Below are 13,638 nucleotides of genomic sequence, written 5' to 3' on the forward strand. Positions count from 1 at the left end.
GTTCCCTCCCTCCCTCCCTCTTTCACTCTCTTTCTTTCCCTTAACGCCACGCTGCAGACAGGCAGACCTGGGGAACCGAAGGACCACAGAGGCAGTGGAGCAGGAAGGAGCTCTCCACTGCTATTTCTTTGAGAGTGAAACGAGGAGGCAGAGAGGCAATGAAGGAGTGTCTTGGTTGCTGCCTGGATTAAGAACAAATACATAAAAAAAAAATCCTAACGTAACAAGGAAAAAGGGAGGAGAGAAAGAGGAGGAGGTTGCTGGGGGGAGCCCACTCCAGTGGGTGAACAGCCGCTTTGAATCGTGCCTCTGTTCCCAGGGATTAAAGCTTGAATGGGAGCAGCTTCCCAGCCGCGATGGAGAGAGAAGGCAGTTCAGGCTATGGGAATAAGGTAACTCTTGCTTCTTGCAGACATTGCATGGCTGAGCTGAGCAGGACAGAGCTCCTTTATGCACAGGGCTGGGTGTGTGTGTCTGTGTGTGTGTGTATGCGCGCGCGCGCGTGCGTGTGTGTGTGGCAGGCGGGGAGTGAGAGGAAGCAGAAAAGACTCAGACCGATTTTTCTACCCCTCCCACTGTATTTTAAGGGTGCAGACTGGGTCCTGGGGGCTGCAGGGCTGGAGATGACTTTGCCTCCCTTTCTCAGACTGGGTGCCTGAAGATGCCAAGCTGCCTTGCCAGGGGAGGGCTGGATGGGATATGGGGGAAATATGCCTGTGTCGCCTCCAGGAGCACTGTGCTCCAAGCTTTGCCCTCCCGGACCTGCACCTGCTCTGGGGCTCCCCTCATGGGCTTGTGTGCGGCTCTTGGGGAAGGCGTGTGGGGACTACAGTGGCCCAGCACCCTTCTAGTCTGCTGGTGCATCCGTGCAGAATGACAGGAGGGAGGTGGGAGATGATCGAGAGTTGCTTGGCTCTTCCCTTGGTCATCCTCTGCCTTTTTCTCTTGACAGAGAGGGATGGGATTTAGGAGGAGGGAGAACCGAAATGCTTTTCATTCGTGCCAGCAGTGTTGAGAGCCAACTTTGAGGCTACTTAAGGGGAGAAGCTTTCTGAGTGCTATCTTTTGGAGGAAGAGGAGATGGCTGAGGGATGCTTTGCCATCCGAGGAGTCATCCCTCTGTCACATTATGTTGTGGGAGTGGGTGGGGATGAAAAATAATGATTATGGGGGAGAAAGTCCATGGTAATCAATAAATCTGTCTCTAAACAATGCTTTTCTTCTGCCTGCTGAGCATCTCTCTGACTCACTTCCTGGGTCTCTGACCCTGAAAGTCCTAATTCCTCTCAGCCAGACCAGAAAGCACAACTTTAAATAGTACTGGGAGGTGGCTCAGCTCAGCTGTTGTTGGGGAAGGCACTGAGGTGGATCTGGTGTTTACAGCCATGGAGCCCATATCCACCTAATTCCTAAAAGTCCACATCTTGGCTGGGGGTCCCTCACTGTCTTTAGCAGGATCTTGCTGCTGCAATATCCATTTGTTGCATGCTGTCCCTCAGATACCCCCTCCTCCTCTTGCCCCAGCGATTCCTTAAYGGGTCTTCAGTTTGATGTGGGGTTAGAAAACATTGCTTTGGTTACTTAGACAATGATGTGTCGCAAAAGTCCCTGCTTATGTGCACACAGTGCAGAAAGTCATGAGCCCCGATGTGCTGTCAATTGACATAAGAGCTTGTATACCCATCTAAGGAGCTTATGGTCCAATGTTTGTTGTGGGCTCAAAGAGACTATGGAGTCTGTTGCATAGATCTGTACGTACTTGTCTAAATCATAAGTGTCCCTGAATCTCTACAGTGAGTGTCGCCAACTTGCGTAAATGTGTCAGCCTATGTGCATTTGTCTGTGCATGTACCTACGGAAGAGGGCTGTGTAAATGCACAGTGGAGCTTTACGTGGTTCTGAGCCAGCAGCCTTTTGTTTCATGACTAATCCTTGCTCATAAGAGGAAATTCTCCTAAGTCAGTGAGATGCATCTTGCTTGCCTTGTTCATGCAATTAAGTGCTTCTCTGTGCGCAGATCTCTGGTATGAATGAACTGACTAAGAGCTGGCCGAAAGATTACAGTGGTTCTGATTGCTTGGGTAACCTGATAGGATAGGGATAGAAGAGGTGTGGGAAAATGGAGGCACTGGGGGAAAGGGATGAAGTAAGTTCTTTCTGTATGTAGCACCCAACTGTGTTTTCTGTGTCAGCTTCAAAGCACTGAGGAAGATGGAAGATGTTCCAGTGAAGGGACTGAGCTGTGATACTATTAGAGTGGGAAGGTGGCTGACCAATAATTGTATCTTCCTGGTTGAATATGTATGGAGGTGTAAAAGAGAGAGGGGAAAAAAAAATAAATGAGTGACGATGGCTCTGAGTACTTTGCTGTCTCATGCAGTTGAGTTATAAAATCCCCTCCTGAAAACAGGCCTTCGTAATGATACGCTCAGCTCTTCCAGCGAGGCACTGTGAACTTGGAGTCATTAAGCAATGCAGCAACACCTTTAATGAAAGCTGGCTCCTTCAGAGCCAGACTGACCTGAGGAAGGTGCGGAAGAGGGGACTCAACTCTCGTGTCCTTCTGATTCTCTAGGCCAGTAAAGCGAGCAAAAAGCATCCCTCCTCATGCAGGTGTTCACAAAGAGGAGAGGGGGAGAACTTTCACACTTGTTAGTTGGCCTCCTGCAGTTTTCTGACCACAGAGATGGCTCATAGCGAAGTGCGAGTGCTGTCCTGCAAAGGGAGAATAGTGCCCAACCCTTCAAAGGGACTGTCACCTTGTATGTGTCACAGGCCTGACATGGTGCCGCTGGGGTCAGCGATTCTGTTGTGCTTTGGCTTTGACCTCATCGGGGCAGTATCTCACAGAGCTCCAGCCAGGTGCAGAGATGTCTGGATTTTCTCTCTTTCCTCCTTTGACTTGCAGTTTCATTCCAGATCTTTTTGGTTGTTTGCTCTGCAATTACGCACTCTCTGAGGCAAGAAGAGCAGCGAGTGCCTGTAGCGCGCAGGGCCTTGTCGGTTTAGCATTGACAAACACTGCTTATTTCTGGCAAACAGTTGCTGTAACTGGGAGATATGGCCTAGGCTGACCAAGAAATCTTCCAGTAACAAAGTAGGAGCACGTACTCCCCTTGTGCGAAGTTGGCTGCTCAACGTCAAAATAATGCTTTCTGAAAGGAAAGCAGTGCATCTGCCCTTTTAATCTCTTCCAGCACCCTCATGTTGCAACAACAGAAGCCTTGGGAAATAAAAAGAACTGTCTTTTAAGGGACATTAGGGCAAATGTTATGATTTTTTTTAATGTTTCTTGGAGACTTACCTTTTGCAATGCCTTTGCTCTTTCTCGCCGTTGTTCCCCTGCTGCCAGCTCCAAAATGTTGGGCAAAAGCAGTTTTCTTTTCCTCAGACAGACTCCAGTTGCCAGGTTTGAATACGTAGAAGGAGAGGTTAAGGTCCTGGCCTTTCTCACATCACTGTGCATTTTTGTCTTGCAGTTTTGAGGACTGCCGGAATCTGCCTGGGCTGCTTTTCATATGGACATAACAGCAAGATCTCTAACTTCTGGGGGTGCAGCCAGCCTTTGGCAACATCTTTCTCTCTGGGCGATGCCCTCTGTGGCTTTCTCCCTTGCCACTTTGTCTGCAGCTCTCCCTTGCGAAGTGCCATGCAGTAGCCTTGAAAAGCTAGGTGGGCTGTAGCTGTAAGTCTGGTCTGGGGGTATGGGTGGAGATGCTTTTGTTGTGGTTTCAACCCACCAGGGCCTAGGGCAAAGCATCTTCTGGAAGCAGTATCATTGGAAAGGCCCTCTGTAGTGTTTTTCATGGGTCCCTATTCTCTGTAACATGCTGTCTTTTATGCATTGCTTGTGGAGATCCCGAATCATTTAGCTACCTGTGATTTACTTCTCCAGTGGCAAGGGAAGTGATCTTTGCCAAGTGCAAGGTCTGAACAGTGAAGATAGATTCTCCCTTATTCTCCTGCCAGCCCCAGCTGTTTATGTTTGTGTTGGCAAATTGACATCTGGGCTGGATTCACCTTCAGAAGCTAATAAGGACTTTGCTGAGTAGAGATCACAGGGTGTGGCCCATAATTAATCTTCACATCCTGATCTAGACACGTGGACCACCCCCAAGCACTCTAAGTATTACAGCGTATTAGTCACTATTGAATATATCCGCCTACCTTTGCTAATGGGAACTCCATGCCTCCAGGGAGCTGAGCCCCCGAGAGACTGAGAACAACTGAGCTAGGGAGCAGAATCCAGTCTCTTGCAATGCTAATGGCTTTGTCCCACAGCCTTAGCCGTTTTAGTTCTTTTCCTGTTTTTTATTCTTCCTCCTCTCCATCTGTGGAAACATCAGTTGTACCAAGTGGCACTTGCCAAGACATGTTGTTTACAGGCTCATAACATGCCTTCTGCACAGCATACGTACCCTGAGCTGTTCTTATGGGCACCTGTAATGTGCCTGGTGCACCCTCACACATGTGGCTTTGCACACGTATGTTCTCCATCCTGCCCAGTATATAGACATGTATGTTCTTCCCCTCGTACAGCTGTGTGCAGATGCACACCCACTGACTGTAGCAAGCGTGTGACCTGCAGTTGCTTAGGAGAAATGTCCATACTGTGCGCTTCTGTCTGAGAAATGCCCTGTCCTGCTTGGGAACCTTTAAGCAATTTGCCAACTGCAGTAGTACCTTAGAAGGCTCTCTGGGTATCCTATCTAGATGTCCATGGGGAACATGGAGTGATATTCTTGGCAGTGACAGCAGCGTAAAGAGGAAATGCTGCAGATGCCCCTCCTGCCAGGATCTGGGCCATTTTCCTAAAGATAGGACAAGAACTGAACTTCTGTATGAGGCTTCCTGCACTGCTTATGCTGTTCTCTAAAAGCAGGTGATATATCTGCTCTCAAAAGGTGTGTTAATGCCTTGGTCGCTACTGATCCAGCTCCAGCCTGTGCACTGCCCTTAAGTGCTGTTTACTATTGGTTCCTGAGACACGGTTTGCTATGTAAGTGTACTGAAGATGCAGATATCTGCTCAGGTAGACCCTGCTGCACAGTAAAGAGAAATGGGCATTTTCATGGTGCGACTCATCTCATCTGAAGGCAACACATCTAAAATAGGCCAAATGAGTTCTCCCCGTTGACTGGAAAGGGAATCTAGCTAACTTTGCTGTGGGGATCTATATCTGCAGCATAGCAGTGAACAGGGGTGGATGACTCCCACCCTAGGCCCCTGCAACTGGGTACTGCGAGGCCAGGGCAGCCCTCATCTGACCTTTTGTGAGTGGGAAATTGCATGGAGCTAGATGGCCACAACTGCATCTTGACACAAAGATCTCCTTCCAGCCAGCTGTGAGGTTTCACTCCTCCAGCGTCGTGAGTGCTGCACATTACATTGTGTGGGTGGCAGAACCCCAATTTCTTCATTGCTGCAGCTCGCTGTGGTCACAAGAGCCAGCACTCACGGAAAACAAGACCCACTTCACTTAGCCGTTGTGACAGGAGATGGGGCCATGGGATTTGTCTCAGCTGCCCTGTTGGATGTTGGTTCTTAAATGCCCTAGCAGTCTCTTCCTCAGATTCGGCACCTGAAAGACAAAGGAGGGCTAATCCAGAAGAAATGCCTTGACTCTGCCTGTTTCCCTTCACCTTTCATTCATCTGGAAAGAGACCAAAAGCAAAAGGCTGGATGCTGAGATTCTGCTCTGGATTTCATGAATGGATGAATGCAGAATGGCAAGTGGGGATTTTGAGGGGATTTGGAAGCCTGCTCCAGGATTTGTCTGGCATGCAAAGCATTTATAATACTTCCAGCATTATGATAACATAATGCCAGCATGATTCAGGGCCCACTCCAGCACTCAGTGAATAAAAAGCATAACTCCAATCACCATCAGTAGGAGAAGGGTCCCACTTTTGATTAGTTGTAGCTTTGAATAGCCTATACTCTGTTTTGTCTTGGTGGCACAAAGCACGGGCCAAGATGCTTTTGTTTGCTGCTGTGAAAGGGTCTGGCCGCATATGTGTGTGGGAGAGGGTGCTGAGCAAGCTGCAGTAGTAATGCTGCCTCAGAGCAGTGCACCGTGGACTGTTGCAGAGAAACACAAAGTGACAGTGGAGTGGATGCCTGGGTTACCTCCCCATGGGCTAATCTCTAAATGCCACCTTGGCCCTGAAGCATTTTGGCTTAGCTCCTTAGATTTTTTGCTTTGTTCTTCCATCTATTTAGCAGCCTCTGAAGTTAAAGAACTGTGTGCAAACACATTTCTCTTAATGCAGGAGACCCTGTGAGGGCTGGGGCAATACTTAGCAGAGGCTGCATGGGCAAGTCCATGGGCGAGTCCAGCTTCTCAGGGTATGAGAGATCAAAAGCCTGCTAGCCATGGAGAATGACATTGCCCTGGCCACAGGGGGCCAGACCAGATGATCTTCTAGGATTATTCCATCAGAATTCCATGGACTCTGGCATGGAGAGTAAATCTGGAGCTGTGCTGAGACACCGGTGGCCCCGTTCCCCTGCAGGGCTTCTGACCAGTGGATCCAAGTGGACTCTTTTCCAGCTTCAGCCTGTCTTCCCCATGCAGCAGCAGGAACTTAGTGCCACCCTTGTATTGACACAACTGTCCTGTCGTAGGAATCGGCACTATGGAAGCCACTGCCCCGAGGCCTTCAGCCCATCCTTGTGCAGGGGAAGGACATCAGACTCCTGTACCTTTTCTGGGCTCATCTTGCTCCGATCCTCCTGTTCTTTGCAGTGCTTGTGCTGTAGTGCTGCTGTGACCTGAGAGGCATTGCAAGAGTTTGGGCCTTTTTTGCTTTCTGCACTGATGTGCTCTGCTGGTTTTTAGAGCAGCTGTGGATGCTCACAGTGCAAGAAGAGACACACTGAATTTGCATGTTTCCTCCTGCCTTCTCTTTGTACCTGCCCCAGCCAGCCTTGCCCTTCGTCAGCAGAGGACTGGCGCTTCCTGAAGGGTTTTCTGTACGTGTAGATCAGGGGTGATACTCAGAGAAATCATTCATAGCGTTTCAATGGGCACAAGAGCCATCATCCAACCCAGGGCAGCTATTACACTGTCCTTAGCAGTCCTGCATTGCCGTGTTCAGATTCAGACTTGTTGGGAAGAAAACATAACTGCTGCTTTGTGTGAGCCTGTGCATGCCTATGGTAGCTGGATGCCTCCCTACAATGTGAATAACCCTGTAGGTGCCTGTAGCAAAGTGCTACGTGAGTCACTGTCCTCCTGCAGGCACCACATCATTTCCTTCCTGTGCCCTCCTTGCTCTGTAGTCCCTCCATCGCCATGGGGAACTGTAACTGCAAGCCCATGGGAAAGGTTGGAGTTTGCGGAGTGTACAGGAGGTGAGCGATGCCGTGCCATAGCTATTAACGAGGTACATTAACCAGATGATGAGGGGGCGGCCTAACAGGGTTATTAACTCCTGTCCCTCACCTTAACAAAGCTGTAAAGCCCACTGGGGGATCAAAGCAGGAGAGCAGCACTGTGCTGTTCCCTGTTGAGTCCACGCTGAGAACAGAGCAGGTTTGCAGGAGGAATATTGTTAGAGACTGAATGTGGCACCTGGAACCTATTTTGGCTTGCGAATAACTTGATATTTCTTCTGAATAATAGATGCACATGACGGTTGCTTAGAGGCAGATATATGAGTGGGTTGGGTCTCTGAAGGAGGTGGTGAGACATACAGAGGAAACTGCAGTCCTATATTGGGACTTGCTGGATACTGAAGCCTGGCAGAACTGTGCAGGGAGGGCGCTCGGACAGTAAACCTGAGTGACTCAGGGAGGGTGCCTGGTTGTTTTCTTCATGTCTCATATGTTCAGTGCGTACCACTGCCCAGCTCGGCTTCCAGGGCAGAGGAGAATAAATAATTGTGATGATACTGTTCATCTGCCTTTGTGAGGGGCTTGGTGCGAATGGGAGGAGAATGCTGCTGGGATTAAATCCTAGCACAGTTTATGGTGGGAGTCAGCAACCTGGGATGTGTGCCTGCCAGGGCAAGCGGGCAGGTGTGGGACAGCACAAGGACCCCGAGAGGGGTAGCTTCTTCGGGAGGCAATGGCTTTGCTCAGATTAGCAAGATGCTGGGAGACACTGTCTCATACAGCTCTGCTGAGAGGCAGCCTCTTCTTTGAGAGACAGCTTTCGCTGACTTTCTAGTGGCACATTTTGCTTCTAATTTGGGAGAGAGAAGTGTAAGCTGGCACAGGCCTGCCACCCTTGAAAGGTTGCCAGCCCCTGGTTTATGACACTCTCTCTGTCCGTATGCTCCCCMCAGCCTCGGTAAGATACAAGAATTTTCTACCCTCCCCATCCTCAGCTCTTGCAGTAGATGTGGGGATAAAACACCCCAGGAGAGGCTGACTTTGGCTGTGTGATGTGGTTGTATGGACGTTCAAAGCTTTATTCAGATGGGTTGTGATCCACTTGAATGGATGGCAGCTGGTTATGGAGATTAGAGCTACAGAAGTCACTAGTAATGAATAATTCTCCCAGTGTCTTGCCTATAACAGTGGCATAGTCACAATGTGTGACTCTAACATATTCATTTTCAGTGAGTGTGCCGCTCCTGGAAGGCCCTGCTGCTAGGGCTTGGAAGTATTTGTTTCTGTTCATCAGTTAGATGAGCAGCATTTCTGGCATGATTTTTACCAGGGAAAATTTGCAAGTGCTAAAATTTGAAGCACTGGAAAGACTGGGTGGAATCTGAGCAGTATGGGTTGGTGTAGACAGCCAGGACAACTGTGCCTACGTGGGAAATGGTTGGAGTACGAGTGCAATGTCTGTACAGTGATGGGCTGTTTGGGTAGTGGGAAAGATGCTGATAGATTTGTATGTGCTAGCTTGGTTTGAGCATTGAGATTCAGTCATGGCAGGGGATGGTCTAAGAACTTGGGAAGTGATTTGATGAAAGTTCAATTTGTTCTTGGGTGGCTGAGTTTGAAATCATGTCTCCCTTACCAGAGAGTTACTTTATGTTATTAGTTACCTTCTCTCTAAAATTCTCCAAGCACAAGCAGCCAGTGTTCAGACAAGAGGACTGAGAAAGGAGCCTGGCAGGCATATCTGTGAGTAAAATGACTCCAGGATGAATCCCTTAGCAGCAAGGTGGAGCTCTCTGGATCCTGGAGGTATAGGTACTATCTCTGTCTGGAGCCTGGCAGACTAGCCTCAGGAAGGAGGAAAAACAGCAGTACAAGGTGCCTTTCTATAAATAAATCCCAAAGGACAGTAGGATGAGGAGCTGCCAGTTAAAGCCCTTGTGGAGGAGTAACTGTCCATGGCATTGGGAGAATACTGTAATCGTGTGAATGGGTGCTGGGGTTGGGGACATGTTGCATGCCATAAACCCATCACTGCTGAAAACTCGTGGGGTTTTGCACTAGCGGGGCATGTGTGTGTGGAAGGGATGCTGCTTTGACTTCCGGAGCAGGAGACCCAAGCTGTCTCCCTGCTACTGCCCTCTCCCCTGACTTTGGGAAATTTGACAGCTGTAAAGCTCCTGGTGGCAAAGGGTTTGTTACAATCCTCTGAAGCTCTCACCCCGCCTCCCTTCCTTTCTTCCTCCAATTCATTTTTTTAATAATGCTGCCAACATTATTTCTCATCTCTGTCTGGTGCGCTCCATGCTCTGCCTGGCAGTCCTTTTTGTCTCACCCAGGCATCTTGTACCTTAATGCTTTAATGGGAAGAGACTCTGGCTGCTGAAGTTAATAAGTTATCCGACAGCCTGAGTCATTCTAGTTACAGAGGGAATTGTGAACTGTGCGGCAATCCAGGGCTGAGACCCTGGTCTGTGCAGGGAGAAAGGTTTTGGAGTAGGCTAGTGTTCAGGTTCAGGTTGGGATCAGCATAGGCACACCCCTGTTGCCAATACTATGCAGCGCTTTCCACCTGTAAATCTTAGGATGCTTCCCAAAGCAGTGTTGGATTGACTAGGTGTGAGAAAATGGAGGGTCAGAGAGCCAAGGGGCAGCTGCTCAAAAGGGAGCCTGCAGAAGAGGTAGAGAGAAATAAGGTCTTCACTCTGTACTGAGGAAAGCAACACATTTAGAGTGACTGAAAGAGGAAATTCTTCTCCTTACACAAAGTGCCGGGGACTTGGAAGAACAATTTTGCCAAGATGCCCTCACAGACATGCAGGCATTTCTGATTTTCATAGCCGTCTCTATTCTGCATTCACCAGGAAGCCCCAGTCCCTCAAGCTGGAAAAATAATTTAGGCCTATGTGCAACACTGAATCCAGGCAGCACTGATTTCTTGCTCTCTTTCTCCATCACCTTTACTGCTTTGGCTCATTATCAGTTGAGTCAAACAGTTTAGTAAGTTTGTCTTGTTTTTAAAGATTAGTCATCTATAGGAATGACATTTTCAAGCCTGACAGTTCCAATCAAATGACAAGGGCTGCTAATTCTTGCGCTTAAAGATCTCTGTTTAATTTTAAAAAGTAAAATCAACATGATTAATTAAGTGATGTACCTTGAGGTACAGCATAGAAAAATGCAGATGTAGTCCTAGTCACCTGAGGAAGTTACCAGGCTGCCGTTGCTTGGCTTGGACAGGCCTGAAGGGAGAGTGGTGAGTCTGTGCTCTTTCTCTGTTGTTACTCTGCTAACACCGTTTTCTCCTTGGGCGAGGGATGGCCTATTGCCTCTCTGTCTCTGCCGTGCAAGGATGGTGACAGTCGTAATAATAACGATGTAATTTGCCTGGTTGATTTGAGATGCACCGTAATTACTGCATGATTACAATATTCTTAGAGCAGCCATTACAAAACCCTCCAGTTTCTCAGGGCTCCCCAAGGGCTTGTCTTATTCCTCACCTTGCAAGTCAAACCCTGCAAGGGAGTCTGTCTGTTCGTCAGTCCTGTCTGCATCTGTCAGATTACATGGGCATGCTTTGAGCCACTTGAAAGTTAGAGCTCCCTGCTGCTGAGATACTTATGGGACGATGGGGAATATCTCCCCCTGTCCTGAGCAGTTTGCTGGCCCTTTTGCAAGTGATGGGGATGCTGCTGGCAATGGCTGGGGCTGGTGAGTGGGATCGGAGATCTGGGCAGCCGGGAGAGGGGCTATCTGGTGTCTGTCCTTCTCTGTGGGCTGCTTGTTCACTGCTTTTTTGACTTGGGCTGTGAAACTGCTGGCTTAATTCTTTCTCCAGCTTTCGTTTGGCTTCTCTGTTTCTCACTGATGTGGAGAAAATCTGGACTGGATTTGGCCTTCGGGTGATTCCAAAATTAGGAGAAATGACCTTCTCCAGGCATGCACACCAGGCCGTCAGATTGGTGTGTTGCACTTTGCCAGCCCCTCGGGCATCAGTGTTTGTGTCGTTTCTGTATTTAGCCTATAAGCTACTTGAGCCTTGTGACTGCTGTCCAAAAGCAGGCAGCTATTTTCAGCTCACCTTTGGAGCAAGCCGAGGTGCAGGTGAGCCAAAATAACTAAGCCGTGAGGGAAGCCAGAGTCAGAACCAGGTTTAGATTGGAAGCTGGACGAGCCGTTAGGTTCAGCACTTGCCTTTCCCACCCAGAGTCAAACTAAGAGCCAAATCTCTCCACCTTGGACCATGTTGGAATAGCTGGATTGGCAGCATGGGGTTTTATACTGGTGGAGGAAAAATTCTTTTCTTCCAGCTGCCCCCAAATGGCAGAAGAGCCATGTCATTCTGACATGTCAAAGCATGCAGGTTCCCTGGCAGGCAGAAGCCTCGGTGTTCATCACGAAGAAAAGAGATGAGGGAAGAAGGAAGAGTGCATCACAGGAAGCCTGTGCGCTTCCTTTCAGCAGGCACAGTAGGGTTAGGAGACTCTGCAGAATCTCGGCAGTGACCAAAAATCGAACAGGAAGGTAATTTTAAAATGATCTTCCTGTTTCCAAGCAGAGGTTGTGTAGGTTTGTGGCTGTACTAATGGACTGCGGAGCTGCAAGTAGCCATTGATTGTGTTTCAAACTGCTAAATTTGAGTTGTGCGTTTGCTTTATCATCCCCCTCTTCTCTTTCCACACTGCAGCATGAAAGAATCGATGCTAACCCCTCAGTCCCACTAGTGACTTCTGCAGAGGTCACAGGCTGGCAGGTTCTCTGTGCCCTATTCAATCCCCCAGCACTGCGCAGGGCTTAGGATTTGAGCCACATCTCTTTAAAGAACCCATCTAACAGGGACAGGAGGAGGGGATTTTCTCTGTAGGTTGGCTATGATTTTGGACTGACTGCTTACCAGGGAGCTGGGAAGGCTCTGAGCACCATGCTGCATCTTTGCCGGATCTATCCCTGAAGGCCACAGGAGAGAAAACCTGCAGGAAATGGTCCCGCAATTCAGCGAATGTTCCTGTCTCTCTAAACACTGCTGCTAGGAGGTATCTATATATATTTCTGCAGTGCTGAGGTGCGCTTTGATGCAGGAAGGGTGGTTGTTCAGGCTGCAGCTAGTAAGGACTCTTGCATGGGCTGGTTGAGTAGGGTGCAGCAGTTAACCTGGAAACTCTGGCCCTTGGTTGCAGGCTTATCTGCAGTGAATGAGAAAGAACTAGTTTGCAGTAAGGCAGGAATTTATATTCAAGCTCTTCAGCTTGAATTACCCGCATGGCTGCTCTTAGTGCATCTAAAATACAAAGCATCTTATTCCAGGCTTCTGTGGCTGCCTCGTGTGCTGCACGTGCTGGAAGTGGCATTGTGGGGAGGGAGTGGGGAGGAGTCGCCCGGTGTTAACTTAGAGCGTGCTAAGAGCGCTCTGCCTCCCCGAAGCAATGCCAGTGCCGCTCTGCCTCCCAAGGCAATGGATGCTCCTCTTGGCTGCCTGTCTGGAGCACCTGTCGGTATGGCCACACGCACGCTATTAAACAGCTCTCACAACAGTTCCTGCAAAGCAGCCTTTAGTTCGGTGGTGTCTTCGGGGACTTGTGCTTACAACAGCTGGTGTTTTCAAAAATAAGGAAGAATTTGGATGCCTTCATATTTTTTTTTCAGCTTTCAAAAAAACACCTTTAAGATTCCTGCATTTTGCTATTGAAAAAAAGAAAAGTAATCTTTTTGAAAACTAAGCCCCTTTTTAAGGTGTTTCAGGGTGCACAGTGGTGGCTTGTCCACTTGTTGCTGTGGGAGAAGGCCAGGTTGCTCACTAGCTCTGCAAGGCTTTATTTTTTCCCCTTTTTTATGCATTAGAATCATGTTATTAATAACTCTTTTAAAATAGTGCAGGATTTTTTTTTTTTCTGAGAGTGGGAAAGAGCTCAATAATTAAGTGCTGAAGGCCATGAAGCCAGGCCTTGAGTGCCGGGTCAGTGAGCAGCCCTCCAGCGGATGCTGTAAGGTGCGTGCCACGTGCTGTGGGCTCTGACCGGCGGCTGGCAACAGGCCCTGCTGTCTTCCCTCCTGCATCGTCTCTCCACAGAGTCAAATAGCGATGGTGTGTGGGAGGTGAGCAGTGTCATCTCCAGGTCTGGAACTGGGAACATATTGCAGAGCCAGCTGGGAGATAATATTAGGGTTTGCGGCTTGCTAGGCCCAACTCCTCATATTTGATGATCTGATTGTGAACCATCCCAGCTGCCGGTTTGGTGGGAGGCAGCTCCCAGGATGTTCCGCCAGCCCGAAGCCGCCGAGGTGCTGGACGCTTGCAGCATGAAG

The 13,638-nt window shown here is 48.9% G+C and overlaps 1 protein-coding gene across 1 annotated transcript in view; it reads left to right on the top strand.

Annotated features, from left to right (window-relative positions):
- Positions 1 to 320: 320 nt before the first annotated feature.
- The window catches only part of B3GAT1 (beta-1,3-glucuronyltransferase 1), a 39,626-nt gene continuing 26,308 nt past the window's right edge, over positions 321 to 13,638 (top strand). The window contains exon 1 of the mRNA XM_026071746.1: positions 321 to 392. The gene's annotated coding sequence lies outside the window, so the exon portion shown is untranslated. The remainder of the gene's footprint in view (positions 393 to 13,638) is intronic.

Source organism: Apteryx rowi, unplaced genomic scaffold (genome assembly GCF_003343035.1).
Source record: "Apteryx rowi isolate R43461 unplaced genomic scaffold, aptRow1 scaffold_33, whole genome shotgun sequence".
Lineage (NCBI taxonomy): Eukaryota > Metazoa > Chordata > Aves > Apterygiformes > Apterygidae > Apteryx > Apteryx rowi.